Below are 18844 nucleotides of genomic sequence, written 5' to 3'. Positions count from 1 at the left end.
TGATGCAGGGGACGCGGGTTCGTGCCCCGGTCCGGGAAGATCCCACATGCCACGGAGCGGCTGGGCCCGTGAGCCATGGCCGCTGAGCCTGCGCGTTCGGAGCCTGTGCTCCGCAACGGGAGAGGCCACAACAGTGAGAGGCCCGCGTACTGCAAAAAAAAAAAAAAAAAAAAGAAAAGGAAGATATCTAGAGTATAGAATAAGGATCAAGAATTGTCTGAACCACTTCCTGTTAGATAAGAGTGGGAAATATCTTTGAGGATCCCACTCACCCCTTCCCTCCAAACTGTTATCCTGGTGGGTTTTATAAACTGTGTCATAGACCAGAAATTATTTGACAGTGCAGCTTTAAGCAGTTATACCAGCAGGCCTTTAAAAGCATGGTATTGTATAATGCTGTTTTATGGAATCAATATTGCCAGACAGATCACGTAAGCCATTACTACTTAGAAATTTCCAAGAGCTTCTGAATGATCTGCACAGAATTGACATGCAACAGAAAAACACAAATCTAGGAACAAAAATCTTATCAGTATTAAGTCATCAACTTAATGTTGTCTCTGGCCTTGTTACACTTTTAGTACATCTGAAGCTGTGTTGTAATGGCTCAACAAACTATTTATATATGAGTCACCACTACACCTAGGTGTATCTGTCAGTTTTTCTTTTGAGAATCATGAATGACAGATTATCCCTAGGACAAGAACTTGGGTATAGTGTTATCACTGTTAGCATCATCATTAGAAATGGCAGCAATAAGAACGTTTGCAGGTACTAAGTTTTATGTACTAAGCTAAATATGCAGTGATCACTGGCTCTCAAATATAATTGTAATACAGTTGTAGTATGTCACCAGGTCTCCTACAATGACATTTGTGATAAGAGTTCCCCTTTTGGCTTATCAGAGTCAAGTTCGTTATGAAGTCTTCCTGTTGTTCTTTCTTGAAAAAGGATGTGATGTATCATACATGAAGTTGATCTCTCCCTTTGAGAGCAGCTCCATTGGTAAAAGGGTGTTTTCCTAGTCCTTTTGCTGTCACCCTATGTTTTTGTGTGCTTCACTGGTTTATATTTATAAAACAGTGCAGAGTTCCAAGCTTTGCTGAGGAGTGAAACCCGTGTCTGGTCTTGAGCTGAGTTCTCTCCTTGCATGGCTTCTGCCCTCTGCCCAGCCGTGAAGCATTCCATCTGCCCGTGTCTGTAAGGAGGCATACAGCCTCTGGGGCTGAACCAGTAGGGTCAAATAATGTTCTCACCATTTAGTGTAATTAACTCCAACCACCCGTCTGTTGCAAGCCCCGGTGCAGCCAACACAAGCAAGCGTAGGCCAAGAAGAAATTTCTCCTCATTATTAAACCTAAACCTAAGCACTTGTCTGTCTGTAAAAACAGAGCAAGGGGAGGAAAACTGAAACCAGTGCACGGGGTCTGAGGTTTCAATAAATGTCAGGGAGCGTCAAGTCTGTTTGGATTGCAAATTATTGCTGGCTGACGGTCTTACCGTTTTACAACTAGAGATTGCTGTCATGGGGGGGACATGGTGGGGGGAGAGCCTCTCACATCACAGCCAGCGGGGAACAGAAGTTACCAAATGCTGTAACAATCATGAAACATTACAAGAGGGACTTTCTCGCATTTGCTAAATTTAGTCTTTCCTTAATGCACATCTCAAGAAACAACAGCCCGCAACACCCCACTCTTCCCATCGGGTTTGATGAAGTGTTGAATTTGCCAAAGATTGAGACCTCATTTCTTTGGTTTTACCCGTTTTAAACTCCACTTCATCCCTCTCCTCTGCTCAGACGCTTTGAACATCTGAGAGTGATAAAGACGCCTAAATGTTTCAAGGTGAATTAATACCTTACTACATATCCTGGAGAAACACACGCCAATAATTTGAGCAGTGGTTAAGACTGTTTTTCAAATGGATTAAATGAGTGGGCAATTACTGATTAAAACAAAACCTAAGGCATGAGCATTCCAGCCCTGTACGTGGATGAATACTGGTTAGCCACTTTCCGTTGGTGGAAAGGCTTTTCACATTGTGAAACGTATACATGCTTCTCAGTGCTTCTCCTGAAGTTTATTAATATTTTTAATTCATTTTTCTCCTGACTAGTACATATTGAGGATCCACTATGTGCCAAGGACTGAGTTAGAGACACTGAAAACCAAGAAAGTGACGGTCTCCATTCTCCCTGAGCTCAGAGTCAAGTGTGCTTATTTTAACCAAGGTTCTTTTAGTTTCAAATAACTGAAAAATCCCTCAAGTTAACTTAAGGCCAATGGGAGAAAATTGTTCTAAGGTACAGGGGTATCTGTAGATCCAGGAGAAAGAAATACAGCAGGACCACATAACAGTCTGGAAGTCGGCACCAAAAAGCTTTTAGAAACAGGAGTACTTTCTGGGAATCTGTAGCTGCCCCAGCTCTTCTTCCTCTTACAGATGGGCTTTATTCTTCTTGCTCTCCGCTTTCTAGGACTTAGCTGTCTTTTCTTAACTGTGCATGGATTTAAATAGGGCCTTGTCAGGCGAATTTTCCATTTCAGTTGCCCAGTGGAACTTCCCATTTCGATTACTAGCTTTTGTAGGTCTCAGCTCAGAATTTACGGAGAGAGTTGGACTGGTCCAGCTTGGGTCAGGTGTATACCTTTAGTGGCTGCTGCTCGTTACGAGAGTCAAGGTCTGAAATATTTAGCTTAATTCCAAGCATATGAGGTAAGCTGAGTTCACTGATACATTTGATTGATCTAATTCCTATATCAATACATTTAAAGTACCACAAGGGTGAGGTTACAGGTAGGGGATGTCATACAGCTGTTTTGTGAGATTTTGAAGTGAACTAGTCAGTATCTGATAAAAACCTATGAAAGGAAAAATAATTATGGCTCGCATTCCTCTGCCACATGAACTGTGATGCAGTCTCTTGATAGTAGCATGACTGCTTTCTATAATCTGTCATTTCTCAGGAGGATCTGGGTAATATGCCAGGAGTAGCCTGAAATCGGCTGCAGCCAGCCCAGCTCACAGGTGCCCTTGATGTAGAGTAGAGACGGAATTCCTGACAGTGACGTGATTTGCCTTCTGTCCTCCCGTCCACATTTCCCAGGAGGGTTGTTGACCTAAAGTCAAGATCTACTCCATCTCCTCGGCAACAGCCAACAGTATGACCAGATGACAAGTACCAGACTGCCTTAGTTTGGGTTCCCCAGAAGCAGAAGGATTTGAGTGAAAGTATTTTATTTGGGGGATGACAGAAGACACCCATAGGAGCATGAGGAAGACAGAGCAGACAAGGAAGGGAAGGCAGCCAATAAAGAATGTGTTACCAAGCCAGTTACAATGGTGGGTAAATGGAGTTTAATCCCCCTGGGGAAACTCTAGGAGTCCGTGCAAAGCACATGGCTTAGCGCCATCCTACAAGAAGGGTGAGGTCATTGGGGAAATTACAGACAAACTCCAATCAATAGTATTGATTGTAGGTTTTTTAATACTCTGACAACTCCACTTTGCTGGGAGCAAAACGCCCCCCAGAAGCAACAAAGTGCACTCGGCCAGGACACGTGGGTGCTGGCAGTGGCACTGAAGCAGTGAAGGTGACGGGCGCTGCGGGCTCACGTGTCATCTGCTACCGTCCGATCCTCACACCACCCAGGACCCTCGTGCCCCATGTTAATTTCATTGTGCCCGTGTGCTGATTCCTCAAGGTGGGGGCCAGAGGCAATTTATTATATAATGTAATCTTTACAACAGAGGGATAAGCTACATTCTGCTTCAGTTGGCCTCAAGGCTGCAGTCGATATTGATTTTCCTCCCTGTCTTCTCCACGTCCTAGACATTCCTCACTCTTGCCCTACGTTTCTGCTGGTTGCCTGCCCAGGGGAGCCTTCAGCTGTTTGTCTTGTTTACTACGCCCTCGTCCAGCTGTGGCTGATCCAACTCTGCAATCACACGTTCAGTCTTATCTCCAGGCATGGAAGCGCCAAGACACATTCAGTGAATTCCCTGAGTTCTACACATACTTTTGGCCCCATTTTGTAACATTATTTCTTTATGATAATTAGGGTCAATTACTCCTACCAGTTGGGTGGCAAAACATGCTTCAGCTGCAAGAGAAAGCCCATAAGGGAGAAAAAGGCAGGTTTGGCAGCTGGAAGCTGGCAACGTGCACTGAAATAATACGGACATGGACAGCATCTGCTCCACAGCCACAGAGAGACACTGGGTGATGTTTTGCTAAAGGAACAGATAAATAGACGTTAGAGACTGGCGACAAGGAGTTTTACAAAAAATGTTTGTAGACTGGCTTCTCAGTAATGACCGGATATTTGAAATGATTTTGTTTCATATGAAAACTCGACAGAAGATCCCGATCAAGGAACCTTATTTAAACACAGTGAATTACTCGTGATACTACGGAAAAAGAACTTAAAGAAGTGATACACTGTTGGCTGAGGTGGTTGAGTGGCTGTCAAGGGAAAATAAGGCGAAAACAAGTGTGGATGCAGCTCAGGACACCCCTTGGCTGCGTCCCTGTAGGACCAGGGAGGCCCGAGTTCAGGGCCCTGGCTCAGGCTCCAGGCTCTTCACATACAAGGCACCCCTGTGGAAATCAGGACAGACTAGGCTGTGCTGCAGTCGTGAATGAACCCCCAAATTCCAGCCTTTCAGACAATGCATTTCTTAATATGTCACAGTCCATGCAGGCCTTTAGGTTTTTAATTACGATATCAGTATTCTTTTTGGGAACAGCTGTCCCTTTTCTTCCCCCTATTTCCATTTCACCCATCAAAATTCTACTCAACAACCAAATTCCTCTTTAGGTTTTATTCTTCTGTGAAACATTCTGCTCTCCCCCATTCCCTTACAGGAAGTGATCATTCCCTTCTCTTCACTTTGCAAACTTTATTTTGCACGTATTACATATGAAGCTCTTTTGTAGTTGATTTTGACCATGTCCCCATTGTAAACTGCTTGAGGATAGGAATGTACCTTAGACATCATTTTATCAGTCATATTAAAAAGAACACGTAATAGATGCCAAATGTTTGTTGTATAATGAGTACAGTTTTAATAATAATCTTATATGACTTTTGCCTAAAGAGCGCTTATTTTTAATCTCTAGAGTAGATGATTTTTATTCCACAATATACTGTATAAATCTAACCCTAAACATAGTAGAAACACATAAGGAACGTGTGTGTGTAAAACACACTGGCACTTTCTTTCAAAGCAATGTTGACACCTGTCAAAATAAGCGAATTTTTCCATCTCATCTCCTTCATTTGTCAACAGTGCTAGACGACAGAGCATATGTCAATTCATATGACTTGTCTCCTAAACCTGTATATAGATATTGACATTGATATATATTTGTGCTTATAAGAAATGAGAAATGGCAAACCTCAATTTTCTTTTCTCGTTTTATGGTACCATTTTTTGTTCTGGAATGTTACGCATATGTATGTTTTAGTAATCGCTACTTTTCAGAGAAGTAGGGAACATAGTAAAGACATTTTACAATTTATTAAGGTATCACAATTAGTACAACAAACTAATTTTTCCAACAGAAGTAGTAGACAATTAAATAATATGGACAATTCAGGATTTATGTACTTATGCATTTAAAAATACTTCTTTTTAGATATCAAGGAAGCAAATGTCCACAAATGCTGTCATAAAGCTTCCTACTGGTGGCAGAAACAGTCAGATGTCACACTAAGGCAAGATGACAATGGTGGTGAAAGCCTTGTATGACATACAGGTTGTACTGTGATGACATGTAGCTGGATCTTTGTAAGAGAAGTTGGAAAAGCTTTCCTGGGAAAATGAGGGAGTAGAGATTGGAGCCATACTACCCCAAGTGTGGTCCCTGGAGCTGTATCAACATCCCCTGAGCTTTCTAGAAATGCAAATTCTCAGGCCCCACCCCATACTTACTGAATGAGACTCCCTTGAGAGTGAGGCCCAGGAATCTCTGTTTCAGCAAGTTCCCCAGACGATGATTTTGCGTGTGAAAGTTTGAGAAGCACAGATATAAAGGTCAAGCAGGAGTTGACTAGGCAGTGTGGCTGGACCACAGGAAAAAAGGCTGGGGAGGCAGGTTAAATAGACAGAGCCTGTGAGGCCACATCAGGGGCTTGGGTCTATGTGCTGAATGGAATAGGAAGCCATTAACTGTTTTTAAAGAAATGGGTTGAGGTGAGTGCAGGAGCAGAAGTGAGGTGAAATTATTTGATTCAGCCTGCATTTCAGAAGATCATTCTGGCTGAGGCAGTGAAGGACGTGGTGAGGCCGGCTAAGTCTCTCCAGTTGTCTGGGTGAGAAATGTTGGTAACTGGGCCAAGAGGCAATACAGACAAAAGCGGAGAGGTATCTTCAGAGACATTTAGGAAATAAAATTCAGAAGCTTCAGAAATTTGGCTCAGTGAAAATATAACTCCTTTATTATTATCATGGAGTTTATACCTTCAAATTTCTTTGTGAATTTATAGAATAGTTGTTTCATTAATAGGACTGTATGGATGTCAAGAAATTAGTAAATAGCGCTCACCCTTCTGGAATACCTACAGTGAAAATAAAGCCAGTGAGCCAGTTATTGTTGTGACTCTTCCGTAACCTTTCCAGTGGGTAGAAACTCTCCCCTCAGATAAAGAATGTATATTAATTAGCTCAAGAGTTTCTCCAAAAATATGAGACATCAGTTTATCAGTCTTACTGGAGCCCTTTTGCACAGGAGTGAGGCCCTCCAGAGAAGGGCATAAACATTCACTTGAAGTTTGCCTGGAACCCTGAAGTGTGCTCCTGAGATCAGTTTCACAGATTACAACCTTAAATCCAGCCAGTTACTCAGTAAATCTGAACATGGGTCAGGAGTTGAGTAAGTAATAAAAATGCGGTTAAGCAGAGCAAATGCAGTCCTGCTACTGGAGAAAACAAAAACAAAAGCAAAAAGACAAAAACCCTGCAGGGTCACAGTAGATGGACTTCTGCCGTAAGTCAGCACACAGGGACAACAGGCAACGGGCCACTGAACATTATTATAGGGGGAGTCAAAGCACAGAACTTATTTTAACAGGCTTTTATTGAACATCTACTATGTGTGAGACTTGAGTTGGGGGTGGCAGGCTTAGTGATAAGACAGAGTGGTTCCTGCCTTCATGTGGCTGATAGTTTGGTTAACTAGAGAAATGTAAATTGATGTATACGATAAAGTTACAAGGGACTGCAAATATCTCTGATGGGTGTTCATTCTCCCTGGAGTTGGTGGTTAGTATCACGAAGCAGGTAATATTGTGCTGAGTCTTGCAAGGTGAGTATTTGATAACTGAAGGCAGTGGGGGCCGTGATTAAAGACAGAGAGATTAAGTTAGTGGGCAAACATTTCCGCAGGACCCAAGCCATCGTCGTGATCTGGGATGTGCTCTTTTTCCAGTTTTGTTTTGTTTTGTGTCGTTTTGCAAGTGATCGAAATATTTCACCGCTGTCCTCTTGGCCTTCGAAGTTCAGAGCTGGTTTTCTCTCTACAATCACATAGCTTCATTTAGCAGCTACGTAGATATAGCAGTCATTGCAGTCTTAGGATTTGTTGGCTGATTTCCTTTGCTCTGTCACAGAAAGGACGCAGGAGCGCAAGAAGGCGGATGCAGAGAACACACACCCGTGGTCATTGGGGTGCTGTTGCCTGCGAGTGGGCTTGCAGGACGTGTATATTCCTGAACACAGCTCTTGGTTTCTAAGTGTGTTCAGTCCTGTTACTGCATCCTGTGGTGTGTCCAATTTTTTGGAAGCAAAACCTCTAATGCTCTCCTACCTCTGTAGCCTGCCCTTTGCTTTATAAACAGAATAAGACAAGGGGGAAGGTGTGTGTTGGAGTGGAAACGTGTATATTTCCTAACATGCACATAAAGTGGTAAATTTTAAAGCTGTAACTAACGATTTCACACCAATCATTTTCCAAGAAGGCCCCTCCATCTTCCCCCATGGCAAAGAAGCGCAGCCAAGTTTCTCTTGTTCAGTATCTTGAAATGGGCTCAAGTTTGATCCGGTGTATGTAACTCGAATGCTTGTGGAATATTGCTTAACTTGCCAAGCAGGCAAGCATAGCGAGTTGATTGTGTGGCGCGGGGCAGACCTCTTTTTGGAGGCCTTATGTCGGGAGGGTGACTATTCAGAGTCTCTTCCCTGACTCCCGTTCTTTTTCTTGTAACCTCCTCTTGTACCTCAATGTCGGAATGTCCACCAAGAAATAGATTCCTTCTCTTTCCTGACCAGAAATATTATTGCACGGATTTTTTTTTTTCAAATCAAGAATTTAAAAGTTTTAGCAGAAGAAAAATCTCTGATCCCATTTTATTTGAGGCAGTTCAGTAAGAAGGAAGAGAGGCAGACAGAAGGGAAAAGGAAACAAGGAAGAAAAGGAGGGAAGAAACTACCGTTTATTGAGCAGATTCTGTGAAAAGCACTTTCCATAAGTCATATCTTCATACTTTTAACTCCCCCATGAAGTTTCTGTCAGTTTTGTCAATGAGTAAGCAAAGCTCAGAAAAGTTAAGCGAGCTAGTCGAATAGCAAACTGGAATTCAACAGTGATTTAATTGCCCCTCACACTGTGCCACCACACTCTATGAGTGTTATGATCTGTTTCAAACACCGCATTTTACCAGCACAAAAATATTCAGCTGACATACAAAATAACAAGAAAAATGATTGACGTGTTGAAGTAAGAACAGCTTGCTTGTGAACTGAGTTTTCTTTACTCCTCGACCAGCGGCTGTAGTGTTACGTACACACATTTAAGGCTTGGTTGGGCATTCCAGAGTCACCTTCCCATTGCTCACTTCTAGCCTTCCCTCCTTCATTGTCACTCCAGTGGCAGTTCCAGTGCCAAAGCCAATCAATCAAGTTTCAAAGGACTCCGAGATTTTTACATTCATTCAAACCGTCTTTCAAAGAGTGTTTATTGAGTTGTCAGGCAGAGTCCTGGCAGGAAAGAGAGCTCATCACAGACGGTACAAATGAAAAGATTTCGATGAAGGATCTACTTAATGCTATGTGGACAGGGTTACCAGTAGAAACCCAGAGAAGATGCAGTACCCAGAGATTAGGAGAAGCTGGAAGCCATTACACCCCCACAGTAGAAGGAATGAGAAGAGGGATTGCTTTACCAGAGGATCAGAGCATTGGCAGCTCTGATCTCCTCCACCCCTACACATCTTCACGGTGCCTCCCATTGGCTGGAAGAACCCAGAAGCCGTCTAACAGTGGACGCAGTCCCCAGGAGCTCACCTCCTAGGGCACAGAGCAGGGCACAGAAGGGCTGAAAATGGATCTGGGGTGAGTTGGAGATGAAGGATTACTTGTCCAAGTGCCCACCAGGCGCCTGGCTCTTGTCTGTGCACTGGGGGTAGAGGAATGAACGCAAAAGACGCACCGTCTGCCCTCAGGGAGCTGACATTCTAATGCAGGATAGAGACAAAATAGAAAAAATACGGATGATGGGGAGAGACACAGTACGCTCCACCCTGATAGGCACTATAGGAAGAAGATAGCGAAGCCAGGAAGGGGATTTTGAAGTGTGGTGGGGGCAGGGTTTTAGGGAGAGTGGCCACAAGTGCCACCCTTCCCTGAGGAAGTTTCCCTGAAAGGCGGCATTGTTGGAAAGACCTGTAAGAGGAGGGAATGAGCCAGGCTGGGGAAGGGATATCGCAGTGGGAACAGCAGGTGCGGAGTCCCCGAGGGAGTCGGAAGCCAGATGTGGGGAGTGTGTCTGGAGAGGAGTCCGTGAGGGGAGAGTTGTGAGAGGTGAAGTCAGAGCTTGACTCACGACTTCCTTCTCCATCTCACGGCCTCTCCTTTGTTTTGTCTGTGACCAGATGCCATAAAGAGGAGGTAAGATGCTGATAGCAAAGGAAAGGAAGCTGAAAGATGCAACGTGACTCATGCAGCACCATCCAGTAAGGGCCGATCCCCTCGTGCTAGGCTAATTAATAGAATGCCTTCCTGTTTATAGATTGATTTTCGTTGGGTGTGGTGTGTATTCCTGTTAAAGTCAACCTTGGCCGGCCTCTTAGGGCACGTGATAGAGCGTGATGACCAAGGTGCAGGATACTCTTTAGAAGGGACTGTGGTGTTACTCACAGGTTACCAGAAGAAGCCATGAAATCAGAGAGCATTGACTTCACTTATCCTGTACCCTGGGCCTTTAGGTCTTCTTGATCTTTTAAGTAGTTTAACTGCAAATTATAAATATTAAGTATATGTATGTTTTTTTCATGACTAACCACCATTCACCTCTCACTTAGTATGTATATGTATGTATTCCATATGTATACACATATTTGTATGTATGTGTATATGTATATATCTATGTTTATGCATGTTTATAGATATATAGAGAGATAGATGTCTTTTATGTAGAGAGAGATATTTCTTTATTATATATGTAAATGTCCTTCTCACCCTTCTTTCCCCTGACAAATTACTGTTCAGCTATAAACATTTCACAGCTCAGATATCCCCTCCTCTATGAAACCTTCCCAGATTAATCCAAGAAGTCTCAACCAGACTCTTCTTCATGATCTTACAGCCCTCAGTTCAGACATATGTTAGAGAACTATTGATGCTGCCTGTGGTTTATCTTTTTACAGGTCAGTGATACCAACTAGACTGTAAGCCTCTTATGCTCAAAGATGCATTATACTCTTTTGGGTCTCTGTCTTAACAGAGGGTATGGTTGATTTTAGTTGCTTATAGCAGACTGTTTTGAAAGACAGACAAATGATAGATAGATAGAGAGATAGATAGAATGAGCAAACCTTATTTAGGAAATACATATATTACATATATATAATGTAAATATACATAGCTTACGTTAACATGAATTTGCAGGACTGGTACCCTCAACAGTTCAATACTGAGAGGATATGCCAGTTAGATTATGGGTAGTGGTGTGAAACTGGCTCTAGGTTTTAATTTAGTGAAAAATTCCAGAGAACTGACACCTTGAACATACTTTGTTGTTGACTATGGAAGCAGTCATGGAATACCCAGCTTCCCTCTAATCCTGTGGCTTTGCTGGACCTGTCATCTGGGAGGTCCTTGTGATTTTATCTTATCTCTATTTGAGAGTCATAAAGATGAGTAACTAAAATGTGGTTAATAAACCCCATCTGGGCATTTTCTAGGTGAATAAACACACCGGTTTTTCCACTGTTTTTTCATGTGGAAATGATGAATAGGACTCACAACTCTTGTTTTCATTATAAGTAGAAAAGTAGAAATAATATCGTTATGATACTTGAGGTTGTTATAAAGTGCTTTAGAGACACTCTGAAAGTTTCAAATAATTATAGCTCCAGTTAGATTTTTATGGCTGCCTGTGGATTTTCATGATCAAAGAAAAAGTAAACAGAGAACACTTTTAGGCTGAAAGATATTCAGACCCTTATGATTTTTTTTTTTGTTTTTGGCCCTCCTTCTGTTATTTCAAAGAGTGATTAATAGTTTCACAATGTAAAAGCACGCACATTTGGGATTAAGTAATTGAATGAAATTAATTCCTGAATCCAATCTTCATGCACCCCAGGCATGCTGCATAATATATTATCTTGGTGATTAAAAGTGCAATGAGCTAAATGTAAGAGAAGGTCTTCAAAAACTGCTAGTTACCAACTCCATTCCAATCTGTTACATACGTTTCAACTGTATGTTTTTTCTTTTGCTAAAAAGTACATTATTAGTACAAGTAGTGACATTGGAAAAGAACTATAGATCAGATTTTACTACTGTAAATACTAACATCCTGATTTTAATACTTGTGTTATAGTAGTACAATTGAGTATCCTTGGTTTTAGGAAATAAACTGAGTATATGAGTCAAGGGGCAGCATGTCCTTTCAGATGGCTAAGAAAAAAGACCGTGTATATATACAGACATACATATGCATACATATACATGTGCATATACTTATGATGTATGTATGTGCATGTACACATATACATGTGTTCATGATTATGTACACATCTATATACATGTATATAAATAGATATATGCACACCTACATGCATGCATACACACATGCATTGTAAAACATAATATAAACATGTGAAAATATATATTTCATGTATGTATAGATAGTACACATGCATGTACATATAAGGGTCCATATGTACTTATATTTCACCCATTTGTTATCACTAAAACATGTTTTAGATTTTTTATGTTTTATAAAAAAATGTTTACATTTGGGGAATCTGAGTGAATAATGTACAAGAACTTTTTGCAGCGATTTGAAACCTTCCGATATGTCTATAATCACTTTAAAATTTAAAAATCAAAACATTTTAAAACATCCTGAAAAGTGCTGCATTCTACCAAGTGTGCGGAAATCATATGTGGAAGATTGAATCAGCATATGAAGGCTTAGCTTTGTGCTGAGGAAAATTGTGGTTTTGAGACATATAAATATAAACATGTATTTATTTATTCGTATAAACATATTATACACACATATATAATTCTGATCTAGAGTGGGTCCACTTCTTTTTTAACTGAGGTAAAATTCATATAACAGAATTAACCATTTTAAATTGTACAATACAGTGGTGTGTAGTGTATTCTCAATGTTATACAACAACCACACATACCAAGTTCTAAACATTTTTATTACCCCTTCCGCTTCCCTAAAACAAAACCTATTCCCATTGAACAGTCACTTGTCAGCCGCTGACCACCACCCATCGGCTCTCTATCTCTGTGTTTACCTCTTCTGGGTAGTTCATAAAACTAGACTCATATACTCGGTGGCCTTTTGCATCTGTCTTCTTTCACTTATTTTGAGTGAAATGTTTTTGAAGTTCATCCATGTTGTAACATGCATCAGTGCTTCGTTCCTTTTTATGGCTGGATAATATTCTATTGTATGTATATACCATATTTTGTTTTTCCATTCATCCACTGGTAGATATCTGGGTTGTTTCCACCTTCGGTTATTGTGAATTATGCTGCTATGAACGTACGAGTATTTGTTTGAGAACCGCTTTTTAATTCTTTGGTGTATATGCCTAGGAGTGGAATTGCCGGGTCATATGGAAATTCTATGTTTAACTTTTTGAGGAACTGCCAAATCTTATTCCTATTTAATGTTAGGGGCAGATCACATGAACTCATACTGCAGAGATGTTCTCTGAATTTAAGCAGTTGATTTGTATGTTCAGTAATTGTTTAGGGAAGCGTCTCACACAAACACCATGAGCAGGACCTGGAAAGAGTAGACGGAGTCCACTGAGACCTGTGCCAAACCCCCAATAAATTCTTATTTCAGTATCAAGAGATTTGGGAAAACATGGAATTTACTTAAAAAGAGGTGGAGATAAGGGAACATAGAATTTACATCACTGTTTTTAAAGGACACGATAGAGAAGAACAAAGAAAATGAGTGATCAGAAGTGAAGTATGAGGGCCTGTACATAATACAAACTCTCAGAGTTGCACGTGCTTGCCTTCTAAATCATTTTACGAGCCCCATAAAGAAATCAGTAGATTTCCATGTTAATCGCACTTCACATGTTTCTGTGTGGGCCATTTGCTCTTGCTTTAGAGTTGGCTCCAAATGGTGTTTGGCAGCTCTCTCCACACCCACCCTCTCCCCGGCCCATCCCATCTTCCACTTCTGACCCCCAACAAAACAGAAGGTAAATGTCTCATCCCTGAGCAGATTCAGAAGTATGTCCTACCTGTTTGAGCAATGGCCTTCTTGATCTTCATTTCAGTCTGTTTTGCTGGTCACATTGCATCTCCCCAACTTCTAATCATAGGGGTGTCCAAGGATTCATCTCTGAGGCTTGCCTGTATCTACTCACAGTCTCTAGAAGTCATTAAGTTTCATGGCTTTTAGGTACGTCCCATACACAGACAATGCTTAGTTTTTTATATCCAACAGGATTTCTCCTCTAAACTCCAGAAATATCTGCCTACATCAAGACTCTTACTTGAGTATCCAATTGACACCTAAAACTTAATTATGTCTAACACTGTGAACACCTGTTTTTCCTTCCCAAACCTGCTTCCACCTCTGTCTTCACCATCTCAGCTGGGGACAGTTGCCTATCAGAGTCTAGGCCAAGTATTATGTCTTCTTCTCATACGTACATTTAATCTGTTAGCAAATCCATTGGCTCTGTCTTCCAAATACATTCAGATTCTAACATTTCTCATTGTATGCACCATCCCTGCCTCTGTCCAAGCCACCATCATCTCTTACCCAGAATATTTCAGTAGCCTTCTAGCAGGTCATCCTGCTTGGTTATTTTTTCAGTTTTCTGATCACATATAATCTTATCAGTGAGGTCTTCCCAAACGACCTATTGCCTGATTGACTGTTTGAGATTTCTCACTTCTTTATTAGTTTATTGAAGTATAGTTGATGTACAATATTATATAAGTTACAAGTGTACAACATAACTCACAATTTTAGAGGTTATACTCCATTTATAGTTATCATAAAATATTGGCTATATTCCCTGTGTTGTACAATATATCCGTGTAGCTCATTTTATACATAATAGTTTGTATCATGTGATCCCCTACCCCTACCTTGCCCCTGCCCCGTTCCCTCTCACCACTGGTAACTACTGATTTGTTCTCTATATCTATGAATCTGTTTATTTTTCGTTATATTCACTAGTTTGTTGTATTTTTCAGATTCCATAAGTGATACCGTACAGTATTTGTCTTTCTCTGACTTATTTTACTTAGCAAGATACCTTCCAAGTCCATCCATGTTGTTGCAGATAGCAAAATTCCATTCATTTTTATGGTGGGGTAGTATTCCTTTATCTTTATTCATCTTACTGATGGACACTTAGGTTGCTTCCAAATCTTGGCAATCTTAAATAATGCTGTGTTGAACATTGCGGTGCATGTATCCTTTCAAATTAGTGCTCTTGTTTTATTTTATTTTTTTTGGATATATACCCAGAAGTGGAATTGTTGGGTCATATGGTAGCTCTATTTTCAGTTTTCTGAGAAATCTCCATATGTCCAAACAACCCTATTTAAAATAGCATCTCAGCAATCCCTAATACCATTCCCCCTTTGTTTTCTTCTGTATACTTTACATCATTAGACAAATACTATAGTGTACTTTTTGGATATTTCGTCTCTCCTACTTAGAATGTAAGCTTCAAAAGGTCAGAGATTATTGTCTGTTTTTCACTGTTGTATCTACAGAGCCCAGAATACTGCCCAGTACAGAATAGAGGCTTATTTAAAATATTTTTGTATGTATGAATGAATGGCAGTACGTCTGGAATACTTGCAGAGTCTTCTTTGTGATGAATAATACTCACCTAAAGTTAAATTAGCATGGTTACTAAACAAAATACACATTTTGTGTATTTAAAAATATTTTAGAGCTGGAAGATTCTCAAAAACCCAGAGACTTTTATATAGGAAACATTTTCAGAGCCAAAAGGTACTGCCCAAAGAGGTTTGGATTAAAGGATGCCTGCTCAAGATGATCCGTGGCCTTCAGCAGTATGATTATAAACCCACCTCTAATCCTCTGGTGAAATATCCCTGACTTGGTATCTGTAGTTCTGGGTTGTAATTGAGTTTTTGCAACACACCAGTGATGAGATAACTGGGCAGGTTGCTTCATCCACGTTGAGCTTAATCTGTAAATTGGTGATAATAATAATGAAAAGTACTCACAAGACTGTGGTGAGAGGACCAGCTGACATCTTGGACATGCTTTATAAAATCCCAAACATGCCATAAATATAAGAAATCTAAAAACAAAACACTACAAATATAAGGATAAGGACTGTGTTTTCAGGCTGTGAGAAAACATAAAAGTTAACAACTTCAATTCTATGATTCTCTTACCACCATATTTTTCTTTACTATCAGAGTCGTTCAAAATCTGATTAAGGGAATTGTTCGAATCTGTTTGAGAGAATCCTTTAGGCAGCCTGACAATATTTCAATAATATTCAGGTTCCAAACTTTATTCCCAAATTCTCTAAGCTGCATTGGCTTTTCAGCTACGAGTCACATCAAGGCTCCTCTCTTCCTCCTCTGGCCAGGCTTATTCTGCCATTACCTTTAAAAACTAGTCTGGCAAATGCCCAGCAGGTGACCAAAGCAAAACACATACGGGATCGAATGAAAGTTGGGGGATATCTAGGCCTCAACTGTGCTTTGGGACTTTAGTTATAACTAAAATGACTATGCAGACTGATCAAGGGGGCTTTATTTCCTTCTTTATTATCGTAGTCAGCATCACTTACCCATTACTGATTATCACCTTAGTGCTAAGAATTCTACTTGGCCATTTATGTATGCTATTCCCTTTATACTTTATCTTGTCTCTATGAGGTAGGTATTATTATCTTTATTTTACAAAGGAGGACATTGGAACTCAAGGGGGAGTAAAATTATTTTCCAATAAGGAGGTACAGAATCAGCCTTTAGATTCAAATCTGACTTCAAAACTTTGGTGATCATGCAATTCTTTTTTGTAATAGTCAGTCTTCTCCTCCATTTTGATATGGATTTCCCCTAAAAGCGGGGGAGCCTCAAAAAAAGTGGAGGAGGAGACAAAAGGACAAAACAATAGAACTGAACACAGCAGAAAGATTAAGGCTTGGAGGAAGCGGTATTACATTCTTATCACAGAATTTTCTTTGGACTCAGGCGTACTCTTCCCCGATCTTGACCTAATTTTATTCAGACTTTGGCAGGTGAGTGTGATCGTTTCCCTGGCCTCCTGTGAGTTTACAGTTTGGTTGGGGTATTACTGAAAGTCCCTGTTACTATTGACTCTAAAGTGACTACCAAATATATAATCTGAAAATAAACAGGATTCTCACATCCAAACATTCGGTACAAAGGTTTGATGGATATACCCTTCTTTGTGTTTCTTTCAGACTCTTGGTAAAATCCTACTGGGTGATTTGTTCCTTTTGCACATATAATTCAGCACCGAATTAAAAGAATGTGAACCCCTTATACACCATGGCCCTGCTTCTAGCTCACCTCTGGCCTTGCTGGTTCTTATTAATGATTCATTTCTTTTGACAGGAGCGGCCACACTTCAGGACTTCTTGGGGGGAAGAAAGTTGGCAGAGAGAAGGTCCACAGTGAGTAGTTAAACATTATATGAATTAATACCCCCGATCAATAGCTTAATGGATGAAATGCATTGATTGCTTTGAGAATTATGCTGAGGTCTACAGTAATAAGCAGAAATGTCTGATTTGACATCTTTTTTTTTTTAATATGTCTGCAACGTAATCTACTACCAATTACACAACAGCCCCGCCAAAGGAGTGCTGAGTGGTCCCACTACAGTAGTAACATGTTAGAAAAGCTCAAGTTTCAGGACAATTAGCTTCTGGCTTCAGTTTATTACCCCATTTGAGATTTAAAAGATTTTTTTCCATTGCATTCCAACAATGCTTATGTGTCTGGGGCTAACACTTTAAAACAATAATGGAATGGCAAATATCTGTCTGGTTGGAGTTTGCCCAAGGAGAAGTGTGTATTAGAGTTAAAAAAAAAAAAAAATCAAGCAAGGCAGAGTGGACAAAAAAAAACCAAACAACAAAAAACTCCAACTTCTTTAATTTCTCAAACTGCCCAGAGTTATAATGTTTTATGAAGAAAAAAATGGCTTTCATTGCTATTTTGTAGAAAATCCAAGAAATGCTTTGGAGAATATAAATATCCCTGTTTATTTAAACCAATTTCCACATTGTGAAAAAGCAGTCCAATCGATAATTCATATCCGTGTATCTCTTGGGTGAACATCACAAGATGTCTGGTCTGAGATATATGACTCTCTCCTTGCATTGCCTAGTACTACACAAAACTGGCAATCAGGGATTTTTTTTAATGGTGGTGATGACAATGGAATTTATTGAGTCTATTCTGTGGCCAGGTACTGTGCTGAAACTTGATGTGAATGATCTTATTTAATTCTCCGAAATAGCTCTTGAGTTAGCTCTTGAAAATAAGAATGCTATTATTTTCGCCATTTTATAGATGAGAAAATTGAGGCTTGGAGGGTCTAATAATTAGAGGGTTTCAAGGCTAACAGTAGTAAGTGCTTTGGAAAACTACTCTTGAGGCTTTAACCACTAGGCAGTACTACCTGATGATGGTGATGATGGTGCCGGTAGTGGTGGTGATAAAGATGACAAAGGCAGTAATAGACCTGGGCAAACTTCTTGTTTATCTCCTGTATGGTTTGTTATGTAACTTTCTTTCCTCTAGCTCTCTGGGTCATTTTCTTTGCTGTCTCAGATATCTAATTCCTTTATCCCAATGTCCATTTTGAAATGTTTTTATCCTAATCTACTGTTTTCTCCTCCTGCCTCTCACACGCCGTGATCTCATACTTCCTGTGGTTATTCGGGAACTGAGTTGGGTGAGGTGATTGACTACAGGCCCCCACTTCCAGTGAAGGGATGAGTGCATCACTGAGACGACTTACCTGTAGTCAGTGTACAGTAGTGGTTCTCTGCAGCCTCTCTCAACTCAGGATTCCTAAACATCTAATGGTGGATATGGTCAAGTTTAGAGAGCAACCCACATCAGTATAATGTTTTTCTATCTAAGGCTGTGGTGAAACACGAATTTTGATATCCAGCATGTACTGATATCATTAAAATCCCAGCATTTTTTTACCCCTTGGAATAAAGAATGCTTTCTGTGAATTAAAATATTAATGTCCAAAAAATTACAAAAAGAACCTATGCAAAAATGAATCAAGCAAAATAAATAAAATAAGTGAATTAGCAAGGAAGCAATAATATGGCGTCGACCTAGAGTTTATAGT

Source organism: Grampus griseus, assembly GCF_964374135.1.
Source record: "Grampus griseus genome assembly, chromosome: 20".
NCBI lineage: Eukaryota > Metazoa > Chordata > Mammalia > Artiodactyla > Delphinidae > Grampus > Grampus griseus.
Note: the sequence above shows the minus strand (reverse complement) of the source record.